Source organism: Metopolophium dirhodum, chromosome 8, assembly GCF_019925205.1.
Source record: "Metopolophium dirhodum isolate CAU chromosome 8, ASM1992520v1, whole genome shotgun sequence".
In the NCBI taxonomy this organism is placed as follows: domain Eukaryota; kingdom Metazoa; phylum Arthropoda; class Insecta; order Hemiptera; family Aphididae; genus Metopolophium; species Metopolophium dirhodum.
The window spans coordinates 21361951-21378609 of NC_083567.1; the positions used below are offsets into that span (position 1 = coordinate 21361951).

At 32.6% G+C, this 16659-nt stretch overlaps 1 protein-coding gene across 1 annotated transcript in view; it reads right to left on the minus strand.

The window, feature by feature from the left end:
* The window catches only part of LOC132949993 (head-specific guanylate cyclase), a 299190-nt gene extending 297081 nt beyond the window's left edge, over positions 1-2109 (minus strand). Inside the window, exon 1 of the mRNA XM_061021156.1 lies at positions 2018-2109. The gene's annotated coding sequence lies outside the window, so the exon portion shown is untranslated. The remainder of the gene's footprint in view (positions 1-2017) is intronic.
* Between the last annotated feature and the right edge of the window lie 14550 nt (positions 2110-16659).

A 16659-nucleotide genomic window follows, 5' to 3' on the forward strand; every position in this document is an offset into this window, starting at 1 on the left:
AAAAAACTCATAATATCTATAATATGCGTAACAGACAACGAGACGAAATAGTGTGAAGATAGTAATGATGAGATAGACGCCGCAGTTTATTTGATCACGACGACTGGGAAGAATCGTTATTGTTATACCATAATAATATGACAAAATATATTATGTTCATCGTTTCGGCAACTCGCAGTGAAATTATTATCGAGTATTATCAAACAATATAAATTTGATCCCGAATTTATTAATTATTATACTGTGCAAATGACTGCAACGGTATAATAATACAATAAAATGATGTACATGTATATCGGCCTATTATATAAAACTTTCGGTGAAATACCCAAATGAGGGGGGGGGGGGCGAGTAAAAGACCGCGGTCAAAGGATGAAACAAAATTATTAATGTTTCCTGTGGGTGGAAAGTCACCGTAGGAATCACCGAACATGCGCATCCAAGCGGTTAACATAATATTATTATATTATAAGAGTCGTTGTTTTAGATAATAACATAATGGAATAGGTACCTACAGTAGATGATTAATAATAATTATCGGAATACGATTTCGTTATCAAGACGAAAAAAAATATTTAGATTTACGAGTTATGTATTATTATTGTTTTTTGGTGTATTTCGATAGCTAGTAGTTCGAATTGTATAGGTTGGGTAATTAATATTTCATATACATAGTTTTGGCTTTTGAGTATCGTATTTCCCTAGGTTGGGGGGCACGCGTTTTCATGTTTTTCACGAGTCAAACACGCATAACGAACCAAAAGGTTAATTTAGTTAAGAGAGATGATTTGTTGCTTTGTGAAAATATTATAACGATTTACGTTGTAACGGTAGCATAAAGAGCTGGTTTGAAAGGTGTGAATAGGTATATGGATCGGTGGTAAGAGAAACTGACATAGGTTTACTCCTCGTAAAGGGGTAGTAGGTAAATTGCGAAACTCCACGTGTCAATATAACCTATGATACATAATATATAACACTACTAAATAAATTACCATACATTATTAAACCAAGCCACCGTGGGATATCCGAGAACCCATAATATTATACAAGAACTACGACCAACAACGATTTTAGTTAAACCGATAACCGAATTTAGTTAAACGATTTCGTTCGTTTTAGTTCTGATCAGACCTTAAGAGTAGGTGTGGGGTCAGGGTCAATGGCTTACTAAGGGGGGATAATCGCGTCTCTAATTTTTCAGACGTTGTGTTTTTTTCTTAAATCACTTATTTTGGTCATTCATAAGATGCACTCAATTTCTAGATTTAAACCCCGTCATCCTAAATTGTTTTGTTTCTAAAAATATGCCACTGAACGTTAAAATATACATATATAATATATACTTCCCATGCAACGCATAAAATATATTTTATGGCTGAATAAATTGTACGATACAATTTTTTAAATAATTTAATATTTCCTAAACGAGAGCTTTTGGTATGATGATTTATCCATGAGATAAATTAGAGCTGTATGAATGCTGGCATTATAATATTATACACAACTACTATATAGCTATACACTAAAATATATTATAATCATATACATATATCGACAATGTACTATACTAATACTATACCTATTATTATTGCTCAATCATATAGTACGTAAATTAAGAAAATTGTATTTTGACAAGTGCAAATAAAATAATAATAATAATAATAATAACTAAGTATAACATCGTTACAGGTATATTTCTAACGATAACCCAATTATTTTTTTATAGATACCCCCTCCCCTTAAAAAAAATTCTCGATTTGCCCCTTCCGAATATTTGGCCCGGGACCATAGGTAATATATTATTATGTGCACTATATCGTTTCAACGAATTCACTACGACACGATGTCTTTCCTATATCGTAATATTATTATAATATGATAACACTGCTCGAAATAACAATGATAATATGTACCGTGTGTTATTACAACAGTGCATGTAGGCAGGTAGGTGGGTAGGTATAGTGTGATAACAAAAATTATATACATAATATTACTGTGCAATAATATACGTTACCTCTATACGGCGTCGGCGATACGAGTGACCATGCGGCAATCACGACAGCGGATCGAACCGAGACCAGCGGACGTACGACCGTACATGAACCATTCGGCAGCACACTGTTTTTTGAAACTCGCGGGTGGGCAGGCGGCGGCACGACACCCGTCGTCGGCGTTGCGCCGGTCCCCTGCACCACCCACGGGTGGTGCACCGTGTAGTTGTTGTCGGCGTGTGGGTCGTCCACCACCACCCCGTCCTAAACACTGCACCCCCACCACAACCCCCACCCATCCTCGATCGGATGACGACGACGGACACGTGTGACAATAGTAATAATAATAACAATAATAATAATAAACTATACTGTGCTATATACTATAATAATATGATAATATTATAAAGGGTGATTCGTCGAACCCGTCACCCCCCCCCCTTCACAAACACCACTGTAGCGGAGGCACTCTATAGTGTCGTAATGCATATTATTATTTTCTTTGGATTTTTTTTTTTGCAATTTTCGTACTTACGTGGTCAGACCGTCGATCTTGAATTTCCATTTCGATGTTAGCATACTAAACCGAAATTCAAACGAATCATTTTCATGATTAATATTGTCTCGATGAAATATAAAATAAATATGTAAAATATTTTGATCTACAAAATATATAAAAAGTAAGATAAGTTTATTATAATATAGTAATTTTTGCGGTAATATAATTATTAAGCTCGGAGATATTTTCTACAAACTATAAAATGCTTATAACCTAATATTGATTGATGATGACTATAATTTTTAAATCGCCATTTTAATAAACTAATTGTCCGAATTTAAATTTAAATTTTGAACGCATCAACATTTTCGATAAAATCATGTTTTTGGCAAAATATTACGATAAAAATTGATGCAATGGGGCTGACAACCGGAACATAGCATGCTTAGTGAATAATAATTACATATATATATTAAATTTAAAATTGGATATTACGAATCTCAAATAATTACATAATAATTACCTTTTTCCACCCAAGATCAGTTGCGCAGAAGTAGGGGTGATTTTCTTTGGTGAAAAAAAAGTTCTCACTGTTCTCAGTTACACATACTATTACTATAGTGTAATATTATCAGTTCTAGGCATTGGTGCCTATATGATAGTATAATTCCCTAATAGTTTTTAAATTTGAATATACAATTATATGGAAGGCTGGGGTAAAGTGACAGCAACTTCTTTTTAGGATTGTTGTCTTATAAGAAACACACAGTACTCATTTGTATGCTCTTAGCGCTGTGTTATTTAATACGTATAAATATCGTACATAAAGATGAGTTCTGAAAGTATAGGTACAAAATAATAGACAACTTTTTTGTTATTATCTAATATAATTTTTTTACATAATATTTTACAAAAGCTTCACGTTTTTACGTAAAATAATTGTTTCAAAATCTGAATTTGCCAATATTATGTAATTTTTAAATTAATCACGAATATAATATTCCATTAGATACGTTTTTTTTTTATGTATTTGTTGAGTAATTTTTAATTGTTTTATCCGTCAGTAAATAACACAGAATAAATAATATTTTCTCTATACCTGCAGAATTGTAAATAAATATATTCTATATAGGTATTATGTGGGTATTCAAAAATATAATATTTGAACAACGAAATATAAGCAAAATTCATTTTGGTTGAATTTATTGTTTTTTATTTTTCAACTTCAGCACCGCAAACTATGTACAGATGTGTACCTATATAGCAAAATGATTAGAGCCAAATACTTTTCGTTTTCCCTTAAGTTGTCTAAATCGATTGCAATAATAATATTGGTGATGGTTTATTTAAGCGTTGTTAAGTCGTAGTAGGTAATATTCATATTGTTTACAACTTAAATAAAAAATACTTTTGCATTTATTTTTTTAATGCAGGAAAGTTTATTTGTGTCTATGAGTTAAAAAAAATACTATATACTTAGGTATTTGGTAATATAAATAACAGTTATGGATAACCCTTAACTTCTTTTTCCATACTGAATCATTATCGCTTTGTATTGAAATAAGTTATACAACATAATTATGAGTGTTGTCAAAATATTATTAAAAAAAAAAAAATTTTGATTAATAATCTTCAGGGTAAACGTTTTTAGTGGTTTCTATTTTGACAACGATTAATAAAATGTATACAATGGTAACTATATAATATAATTTTATTTTTGGTATTTGTCGTCCAACAAATATTATAAGACTTATAATATTACTATGTAAGTAACCTAATTTATTTTAAGTCACACTGACACATTGTATAGTTCAAAAAATATATTGCCTTGCATAGTTTGCAACCGAATATCAAGTTCCACCAATAAAATATATGATTTATCTTTTCAAAAAGTTATTCCTGAAACAAAAGGCAATCTTCGTCAATAGAATCTGTAAGTTGCCTCGTTCGTGTAAAACAATATTTGTTGGTGTCATTTAGATGTTGCAGACGTAAAATGCACCGCACAAAACACGAAACTAATATTTCCCCGTAGCCCAACTCTCCTTTACTCTTTTTGTATTTATTGAATTGTATTTCGTTTCTGTTTTCTTGCTTAGCCTTGACAACTGTGTTTGGGAAACAGATAAAATGAGTAGGTAAAATGCATAACAAACATTGTTGTTTGTTATCGTTTCAAATTATTAACCTTAGAATTTTTCGATTAATTAAAAGTTAACAAGAGTTCATAGTAATGTTATCGGTACGTAGTAATATTCATGGCAATTTCGTGAAACTAATAATCGATATTAAGTTATTGTTGTTATTACTCGCGTTTTTTAATTAATTTTTTATACAAATCACAAGTTGATTTTTACATTTAACAGTATTATATATATATATATATTTATTATTTTAAGAGATTAAACAAAACCTTTACTATGTTTGTGTATCTTAATTTAACATAAATACCTAATGACTTAAATTACTCATATCAATTTTATAGTAAAAATAACGGCTTAGTAAGTATAGCCCTCCAACCCCGAAAACTAGCTCCTGAAGCCCCCCTAAAGTATTCTCTAACTTAATATTGTAAGTATTGTAAATAATATTAATACGTGTTAATTGATATTTCTAACCACCCCCCCCCCCCCCCAGATTTATAACCAAATTTACGCCTATGAATATAATAGTATAAGATAATATAGTATACCTATTTTTTATTGTCCTGGACACATTTACCATATTAATAGTGTCTACGCATGAAGTACATGGACATTTCCGGATTAAAGTAAAAAACTGTGTTTTCCAAATAAAAAATTGCGTTATAAACAATACGATAGCTCTGCTCACAAATTCAATAGTACTTAACATTTAAACGGAACCCATGCATGTCAAAAAAAAAAAAACATTACCATCCGACAGCTTTTTAAATTTAAAAGATTTATTAAACTTCTATTGTTGTGCAACGTGCGGGGCATGGTACATTCGATAACAATATTACATAGTTCTGTATGACGTGCTAACTGTATGATGCACTCTGTGTCTTTAAAATATTTTTGTTTCGCCGTTTGCACTTAACAATATTATATTTTTACGCTCATTATATACACCGCGACTAAGTACATACCTATGTAATAAAATTGAGTGTCGAGTACATTTTAATTTCATTTGTTTTTAATAATTTAATTGGTTCTAGAGCTGCAAATGTATAGTGATAATAATACGTTACAAACAAATGCAAAAACATGTAGACATAACTCAGCTAAAGTATAATAGTGCCAACGTTTAATGTGTTTTGCAAGAACAATATTATAACGACGTGTACTGACTGTCTACAATTATTATAGCCTACTACCTACGTCTAATATTATCATAGAAATAAAAATAATCATTTGTGCTTTTCCATGACATATTATCATTATGAATATGTTTACATAAATGTTGCGTTTGTATATTGCATGCAATAACTTAATGCATACAAAAAAAAGTATACCTCTATGGCTCTATGCTACAGCTTATAATATTTATGAGGTTCAATAAAAAAATATTTTGCAAGCGCACATGGTATTAAATGTATTCAATTAGTATTATTCATGTATGTCTATAAAGTATATATATATATAATACATAATATTATGGGGTTTTCAATCAATAAATTAAAAATAAAAGTTACTGATTTTTTGTTTTGTTATATTTTATATATTATTTTGTAACCAAACACTTTATGCACCTATACTTAGATTATTTCTTTTGACACATTTAATTATTTAATTAGTATTTTTGAACATAAATCAAAATAATATTTAAAAAAACATTTAAATTAAAATAACCATAAGTTATTAATTCTGTAACGTATTAATTTAATTTATATAACACTGGCCTGGATATGAATTTTTATTTGTAAACATTTTTTTACAGATAAAAAACGTTTTTTAATAATAACGTTATTTGCAATGTAATTTGATAAAAAAATATGCACATAAGAAACGCTATTATAAATTACATTGTTTGGTAAATAATTTACGTTTTTTTTTTCATTACAAACCTAACATCTACACAATTTTTAAACAAAGGTATAATATAGGTGGTTGTTAAATTATGGTGATAATATTTCAATATGGGTAATGTAATTAATATTTATAAAACGTATATTATGTATAAATTGAACGGTTATATTATAACACTCTTGGGAACACTTAGTCTAGTTCATTGTAGTAACTGTGATAATAAATTAATAAAAATGGCCAGAAAAATTGCATCTAATTTTGCTAATAAATTAAAATGATAGCACACAATAAATATAGTAATATTCAATAATGTTATATTAAAAATTAATTGATAAATGTGTACCAATATTTCATTGTTTCACTAAACTGCTACAGAGTAATAATTTACAGAAATTGTGTGATTCTTTATATTTGCTTAAAAGTCATCAAATTTTATTTGTATTCTATATATTATTATAACGCTCAATCGATATAATCTTATTGCATAACGTAACATGACATATAATACCTAATATATAATTACTATTATTATAAAAACTTAACACAACAATAAAAACTTCCCCGGATTAAATTAATTCGTTTTCCAAAAATAATGTCATATTCGTCAGTCAAGACTCGATACATAGGATTCCTTGAACAAAAATAATTAGTATGACTATAATATTATACTTCATACTGTGATAATTTAAATATACTGAGAATGGGGCCCGAGGGCATGTTTTTGAACGGTGGATCCGTATGCGAACATAATTTGAATTTATATGGGATTCGTACACAATATACATAGTATACGGAACATATTAAATATTAAGTCCATAATACTACACGATAAATGTATCCTACTTGCAATAAAATATGTGATATCTCGATCATTAACATAACATCATCATGAATATATTGTATTCATAAAAAATAAAATATATAGGTAGGAAGTAGGTCACTTGTGCTGCACTTACAACAATAATAGAACTTGTGTGCTTGTTTATAGCATACAATATATAATATTATGTTTGACCGGTTTAACGTTGAGAGGATTTATAGCAATAATAATATAGAGTTCAGCACGTGATTTTGAATATTAAAAAAAAAAAATTAATCAAATGTTATCGACAGTTAAGACAATGTTACGTAACCATTTTACATTATACCGTACAGGTATTTAGTATAGTAACCTACCTATAATAGGACGTTCTAACCGTACAAATATAATATACTCGAAAATTGAATAAGTTTTTTTTTATAGATTTGAGTGTGTGGAACAGTTGGTTTTTTCGATTGAGTATTTTTTGTTATTCATTTTTTCCAAAACTCGATGCGTTCCAAAAATCCCGTGTACATAGTATTACAACTAACGATCGATAGAAATTTTAGCACTGCTGCTGATGACACACGTCTGATGTTAACATTTTCTACATATTGTGGTGGAAGTCCACCGCCTATAATCGTTTTTCGACCACATGACATCGCTTTCAAGTATTATATTACAATGGTACCTACTACGACAACAACCTGCGCTGAGATGATCGAAGAAAAGCGAGTTTCCCGCACACGAACTCAGTGGCCTGCTGTGCCGTCGCACGGGACATTGTATAGGCAAAACAGGTACATTACCGCGTCGAAAAACAAAAATATATTTTATTGACGGTCGACTTGGTAACAATAACAATAATATTATTATGGCTCCAACATTTTTATGTGTTTTTTCTCCTTTGTTTCTACGCTGTAATTCGGTTTTGTCATTTTTTAAGCTGCTGAACGAGCATTCCAGAAAATCAATGAGTGGTGTGATAGTCCTAAAGTTTAAGCAGAGAAGTAGCCAGGGGGTGGTAACCCTCCCCGAAATCACAGGAAAATTTAAAAATGCATTTCGTATTCGGTAAACTTACATAATCGTATTAAAATTGTAATTTGTATGAAGGTCACGGTGAAAGTCTAAAAATATGTATTATTATAGCATACCACACTTACACTTATGGGGAATTCTAGTTCAGCCTCACCTGGCCTGTAAAAAAAATTCTCCCCCCTCCCTAAAATAAATCCTGGCTTCGCTACTCGTTTTCGTGAGTCTTAATATATTATTTTTTACTTTATTCTTAATTAAAATGAGAGCAATTTTCAGTTGTTTTTATAAATACAGTTGCTTCCAAAAAAAAAAAAAAAAAAAACTGACGGTCGACTTCACAATACTCGATCTTATTGACCAGGTACATTTCTTTTTTTACTTTTCAGTCCGATTTTATACCTTATTTCATTAGTTTTAATATAGTATAAGTGACATTTTTATTAAATAACTAAAATACACAAAACAAAATAATATTATAAAAGCTTTAACCTGGTGTTGCCCATTTTGCCCGGTTTGCCAGGTTGTACGCGTGTGTCTGTCATATTGTCAAATATGACGATATTAATTTCATATTTTGTGAATGTTTTGGAGTTTAAAATTTCAAACCCCTGCGTGTGGTACACATTGTTCAGTGTTTATGACAGGCAGACAGGTGAAAAGATAAACTCTTCATTTTATTGTTGTTATTTTATACTGTTAATAAGTTAACACTACCTATAGGTAGATATTATATTTTATAAACCAACAGTTTTCAACATTGGGGTCATCGCCTCCCTGTAGATTGTTCACAGCTTTTTAAAGATCGTCAAAATATGATATAATCTTTGCGTTTAAAGAAGAAAAAAATGGGTTTTCTAATTTTGTTACTATAAATAATTTGTAATCAATACATTGTTATTATTTTATTTGCTTTCATATTTTGAATGTTGTATAATGGTAAGTATAGTATAAGATATCTGAGTGATAAATCTTATACGACGTGGTGGTAGCGGATCAATAACAAACAAGTGCTCATCAGTTCATATAGCATATTAAAAAGCCATCTCGATATTTTAAACCGGCAAACAAAATATGTATAGAACTTAATTTTCAAAAGACAAATGCAAATTTCATTGTACTATTATAAACTCATAACTAAACACTTTGTTGTACAATTTATAATAAAATAGTGATATAGTGTTACGGGAATGTAATTAAAACAAGATAACGAAAATCTGGAGTGTAGTGCTGCCACAGGATCGCAAATGTGATTTACACGCACGACCACACGACCACGTGGACACTGAAAATTTGTTGGTTTTTAATAATACGTTTTCGTGTTGGCCCGGAAACTTTGCCTACTCCTTTTAGTTGGTCATTGTATATAATAATACCTATATCGACCAGTGAAAATTACTTTTTGACCCCTTTTAATTCCAACCACACGCGCTATATATATCTTATCTATCCTTATGTTGTGCTGTCTGTAAAGCAGTCAATTTTCATAATATTCGTAAAATAAGATTTTCATCGAAAGAATCGAATAAGAAACGATTTTATACATATTTCACATGATATTCATTTGTTGACTGTATTGTATACTACGACTAATAATTTGTATGAGCAGTGTACTCGTGTACGAGTGTCGCAAGGCATTGAAACTTTGTGGAGTTATAACACTATTCAACCTCATGACTGATGAATTACATACAAAACTGTCGAAACTTAATAATTTTGTATAGTAAAAATAAATTCAACAGTATTATAAAAATATGTATTGTACACGCGTTTATTCCACCCACATGCACCCCAAGTTGCTCCTATGAAAATATGTTATCGGGCCAGTTTATTTTTTACTTAATTAAAACACAACGCACAGGTATGTTAAGTGAGGTACACGTAATTAAAGGTAGCACTATCGTTTCAATAACGTCCATTATTATTATTATTATTAATTCAGCCGAACGCTTTTATCTACATCGATGGTGAGTCATGGTGACACTGAGTCCAACCGTCGATCACTGATTATTCCAAAGTCAAAACCCTCATCACACCCATCCCGCCAATAATGTTCTATACATTTTATGCTCAACTCGTGTGTATGAAGCGGAGAACAGATTTTTCACAAATTAATACCATAAGTGTTTTGTAATAAATGTCTATACCTATAACTTTTGAGGAAAATTTTAAATTATCACGATGTCAAGTTGAAGTTGCAGTGTGACATTGCTGCAGCGTACCACGCGCTGACAAGTAGATTAAAATCCGGAGAAAGGAGAAAGAATGTTTTTAATTTTATTATCATACCTGTATGCAGTTGTAGCATATTATATATTTTTTTTAATACTATAATTATTATTATCATGTGTATTGATTACACATGGCGCATACAGCGGATCACCGAGTATCTTACACATTATTATTCTCGGTAGATTTTTATCATTATCGAAACTAGTTTGGCCACCCCTGGTCATGGCTATATATAATATACTCTTTCATTGAATTATGAACGCCATTGTATCCGTTTACTTTCTCTCGTTTACGAGCGAATTCTGTCGAAAAGGATTTATTTTATTTTTATTATTATTGCGCCCCTCACCTATTTATTCGAAAAACGTTGTTTCACCGTTACCTACGTGTACAATAGTATACAGAAGTGTGTACCTATTCGTAAAAATAGTTTGTCGCTATATACGCACTTAATAACGGCTAGTGAATGGAGTTGGCCGTTGTTCGCAGGCAGCTGAGCAATTTTCGTTTTCGAGTGTATAACGGACGAGAGTGGGCCGAATCGATAGGAGATAATCACACCCCCGTATTACGCACCCACCACACGTTATCATTAAATATTATTATATTTCAATCATCGGGCTGCCGGCGGCCACGGCAGAGACATCAATAACAGTTATAATAGGTATAACAATACAATTGGCAGAAGGCACACAAAATAATAACGAACATCATATTAAGATAGTATATATATATATATTTTTTTTTATTAGATTTTTAAGGCTTCGACGACTGAGGTTATTAGCCCTGTAAGGTTGGTAGGGTTGGTGCAGTAGGGTTGGGACTGTTGGTACGGTCGGTTAGGAACACGTGTATGTGTGACAAGGTTTTTGCGCACAACGAACCCGGATGGTCACCCATCCGAGAACTAGTAGCAGCGGCCGTTGCCTACTCTTAATCACGTCGCGTGATTGATTTCAGCCACTGCACCGCGCCGAGTCACAGATCGTATATTATTATTCAACATATGTTCTAAACGGACGAAAAGCGGTGTAGGTATAATATATTATGACATAAGTACGAGTTAAGGCTGTCCGTGGGTATTGTTCAGCGCCGACAATGGGTCGTCACTCGTCGGCTATGGCCCGAAAAGTCGGTGGATGATTTATTTTTCGTTTGCGTACGACAACGTGAAATATATTTTTCACCCGACCAATCGGGACGCCGAACCACGTCTTTGAGGTCAACTACATAACAGTCGATTGTTATTTTTTTAGTTTTTTTTTTCGTGGCCCATTAAATGTTTTAGCCCCGGACGTTATATAGGAGTTTGAACATTGCCGAGAAAACACATTAGGTACCTACAAGAAAAAACAATATTGAAGAAGGTACATTATATTTTTGTTGTTTTTCGACAATAGTGAAACTGTTTATATGTATAATATAATATTATATGCATAATATATTAGCCCACGAAACTCTGCGATTTGTATTCAGATTTAAAACGATAATATTCGAAAACTGTTCGTATAGTACGAAGAAGTATAGTACGTAGGTAGTTTTCTAAATATTTTAAGTTTTTCTCTTGTTCTGAAAACGAATGATTTGCAAATTTTTTTTGGAACCATAAATTGTGAACATGAATATTTAATTGAAACTTCGGGTAGCTAACAGTAATAGCTACTGTATTATAGTTTCTACTTACTGCAGATGAACAACAAATGTAGATATGAAAAAAATACAGTAAAAAATGAAATCGTGTTTCATAATTTTTCATTAAATTTAAATGTTTCTCGATATATATACATTTTTTAACCTTCCAATTAACGGAGGGATTGTTATTAGGTATATATGTATGTATAGTTTATTAATGATTTAGAACACTATAGCGCTTTCACTACACCAAAAATGTTTTTCGAGTAAAAAAAAGTGCGTATATATCATTTTCAGACCAATTTATATTGCAGCTTTATCGCTCCCGCTTGGAACGAAATAGCAACTTCCAAACTTCCACCATCCTTGTACTGACAATATAAACGTATAATATTATACAAGCGTAAAGCGTTTAAAGGTACCTACCTTCAATTTTATCTGACATTTTCATTTATTTCGTTCTATCGACTCGCGCTGCAGTCGGGCGTGATGCGATCGCGTTCTGAAATTTGCGTGCAAATTCACAATATGTTTTCACGGTAGGTGTACAGACGACTACGAACGAGTTGAGTCAAACGTTTTAATAATAATAATTTGACCCCGAGGTAACCATAAAGTTTTAACGGCCAGTGGACCATGATGATACCGCGGTCCGATACTCATCTAGGTCCCCGCGCCTGCACCTCCTAATGATTTAGACGTTCCCGGGAGGAATACCTTTGCCGAATTTATTTTTTGTCAGGTGATGAATTGCCGGGCAACAGAAGACGTGTCTGGCGTACGGCCCAAGCTCTTGAACCGCCACGACACATTATGTTATTATTATTATAGGACTACCTATCGTTGACCTCGGTGTGTTTTACGCGTATGTCCAAAGCACATTTTCCACCATATAATATTTTCTTCAATATAATTTCATGTCTAAACGTATAGGCATCGATAAAAATATTTAATTGATCGGTTATTAAAACAATAGCAAGATATAAAGATATTGTAATCAACGATGACTGTGATGGCTGGGCGAGTACGGGTGTATAAGAGCTGCACTGCTGAAGAGAATACGAAGAGTTTTACGAGTCTCAAATAGATAAAGCGTGTGTATAATACGGTGGTCTAAGGGACTTGTGTTCGAGGAGGTCATTCTACACACACATCCACACACATATACCCGTAGGAGGTTTTGTAGGGGAGAAAAGGGCAAGGAGAAATGGGCAAGTCAGGACCATGACGATTTCACGGATAGGTGGACGCACGCAGAGGGTAGAATGTCGCGCTGACGAAGAATTCGGTTTGGCAAGCCGCTTGATTAATTTAGCGCCGGCCAGGCGAGAATTGTCTCTCGGAGAAAAGCTCATTGTCGCGCGTCCCCGAAACGCCTCCACCGTGCTATATTATTATTTTATTATTATCATTATTATTATTATTATTATTATACGTACCTACTGCGATTCGCCAGCCGCTCGACCGTAAATCGTTTTGCCACCGACAAACTTTAGTGCACCGCCGTTACGACCTACGGCCATCATCGTCATAATGTCGGCATCGTTGTCACTCGACCCGCAAGACTCGCGTACAGGAATTTCGAGTCAATCGCCAGACCAGCGGAGTCCGCGACCTACTGAAATGTTTTTCGCATTCGGCTCTATATTATTATTATTATTATCATCCTTATTATTATTATCATTTATCATACATCGCTAGCGGTGGTCCGTAGGTATGTATTTTGTTGTAACCGAGGAGTTCGATGACGTGCTTATTTATTTTACACCACAAAAAGTAATTATTGCACTATAATATAGTACTACAACTGGCACCAGTGGCTGTTACTCAACAGCGATGAAGGACCGACGGATTGAGAGTCTGGTACAACGATACGGTGGGCACGGATCCGCTTACTGGGATAACACCCCGCTAAGGTACGGTCGGGTTCCTGTAGACCTAGACTCGTGGCAATAAATATTTAGGCATGTCCGAAAGATAAGACTGCAGCTCACAAAACATGGCTGACACTGGCGTATTTCTCAAATAAAACAATACTTATCATGTGGAATATGGCCAACACTGGCGTACGATGCTCAGTGATAGCGAATATTGGTCATCTTGCTGACATGCCTATATATATTTAGCCATGCCCAAAATGTACACCGTACCAGCTCAACCTGCACAGCTCCGTACAAAACTCATCTCACAAGCGATGGCTCGCTTGAAAACCGCCCCACAGCTCCTGCAGGACTGAGAACCGTGGATGGACAACCGCTATCCAGTAATATATTTATCTTTTTATCTTATTTAGATTAATCAACTACACAGTTGACGCGGCCCGCCATTAGTAGCAAGTACAATTTACAAGCACTGTAGCGGCCTGTCTACCTTATCTCCAACCACTTGCACTACGGAACGCAAGCAGCGCGACCAGGTCGACTCATCCACCTAACCTAACCGGCACGGTCTCGGCATGAGGTGTGACGGAGAACCGTGTCGCGTAAGACGTACGGTCGGCGGAAAAGGCCGGTCGGCCGATCTTTCATCGCACAGTCGAACCGATAGCACATCGCCCGAGCGGCACCAGTGCATTATTTGGTTGCAAATATTGTAATTATATATGTCATGTATCATAATTTAATGACGTACGTAAAGCGTTAATTATCTGCATTGATTGGTATGTTTTTTGCAATAAATCGATATGGTTGTCAAAAAAAAATCATTATTTCATTGAACAATATAATTAAGTGTCCAGACAACTTAAAATGTCCAATTTATTAATATGCGTTAAACGTTCCTTTTTTTTTATCCAAAATTATTGATTTAATCTATATTGTATTTTTATATAAAATAATAAATGATGTTGACTAAAAAATTATGAATATGTGTGGACATTATAATTATATTTATAAGTCTGAAAAACACCTAAAAACTGTATAATTACCCGTTTTTTATCTAAATAAAAAGGAAGTTATCTTATCTAGATAATTTTAAAGTAATCTGTTCACAACATTGCGCATACTTACTTTGGGGATTCGTCAAAGATTGGACACTACATCAGTCACATGTTATTCAGATATTCTTATAATGTTATGTGAGCTCTGCGGTAGAATATTAAAATTCGATCCTCTAGTCAAAAAAATTATGAACGTTTCAATCGGCGTGTACTGTCCGTTTACATTTCTGTAGAGAATAAAATCCTACCTTTTTGGATCCATCCCGTTCTGATGAATAAGACCAATGGGTTGCAAAATAGGCGGCTCATATATGGGCCAACTCTTTATCTGCTCGGTATACATCATGTAGGTACTCCTTATATTCCCCGGGATCCTTGTTTTCACCTGAATATTTCTCTGGGACGTATTATAATATTATACTATGCCAGGCTTAATCTATAGGATGTAATCTGCTCATGTCTTTAATTTGAGGGTAATAAGTTCATGTTCACTGACATCGTAAATTATTTTCTATATTATGCGTATCGATCCAGGAGTTCTATAGTTTTTTCAGCCAATATAGTCTATATTTCATTAGAACTTTACTATAGAAAACGTGCTTGATAAATAAATGAACACTTACGTTTTGATTATTTTTAAATTTTAATCGACATAATATACCAATACGTTAATAGAAAAGATACTGTAAATTATATATTATTAAACTATTTAATAATAATTGTGTGCAATATGTTAATGCTTCAAGGTGAATCAGTGAATTTTTTACGAGTGGTGAATTGATGAGTAAGTACTAGTCGCTTCATTTATCATTTGGTATTCAATAAACTGCATAAAGTTAGACACGAATTCACATTAATTATCAAAACTATTTTTAAAAAAAATAAATTTAATACTTTATAGACAACTGAACACTGATTATAGCGTTCACTCAACTTTTTCGCATCATAAATAAGATTATAATATACCATGATTCGTTAAAGCAAGGCCGCCCGTATGTGGGGTGGGGGGAAATGTGGCACTGCGACCCTCAATGCTTTAGATGATATACTTCATATTATTTACGTTACATAAACGTGATCTGTGGTAAAGATAAGATATTTTTGGTTGCCTCCCCTCTCCCCACCACCGAAAATATTTCTGTGGACGGTTTTGCATCAAAGAGGTAAGTCATAAGATAACTAGATATTTAACATAATTTAAATGTTATATTCCCACCAATTCGCACCTCGTGTTCCTTTTTTCCATGTGCATGTTTTTAATAATATTATCATACATAATTATTTTTTAAAAATATAGAAATTTAAATTGTTTATATTTTATTTATACTTATTACTCTTGCAATATTAAATTTTATTACTACGAAAATACATAATGCGATTAACAAAGAATATTATTATTATAATAAATTAAAGAAACTTTAATTAAAAAGTGTTTATGTTTATTCAATACGAGTAATTAAAATATAAATTATAAATTTACCTATTAAACAACGATATAAATATTATGTTTTTATAATAACAATAATCTAAACAGA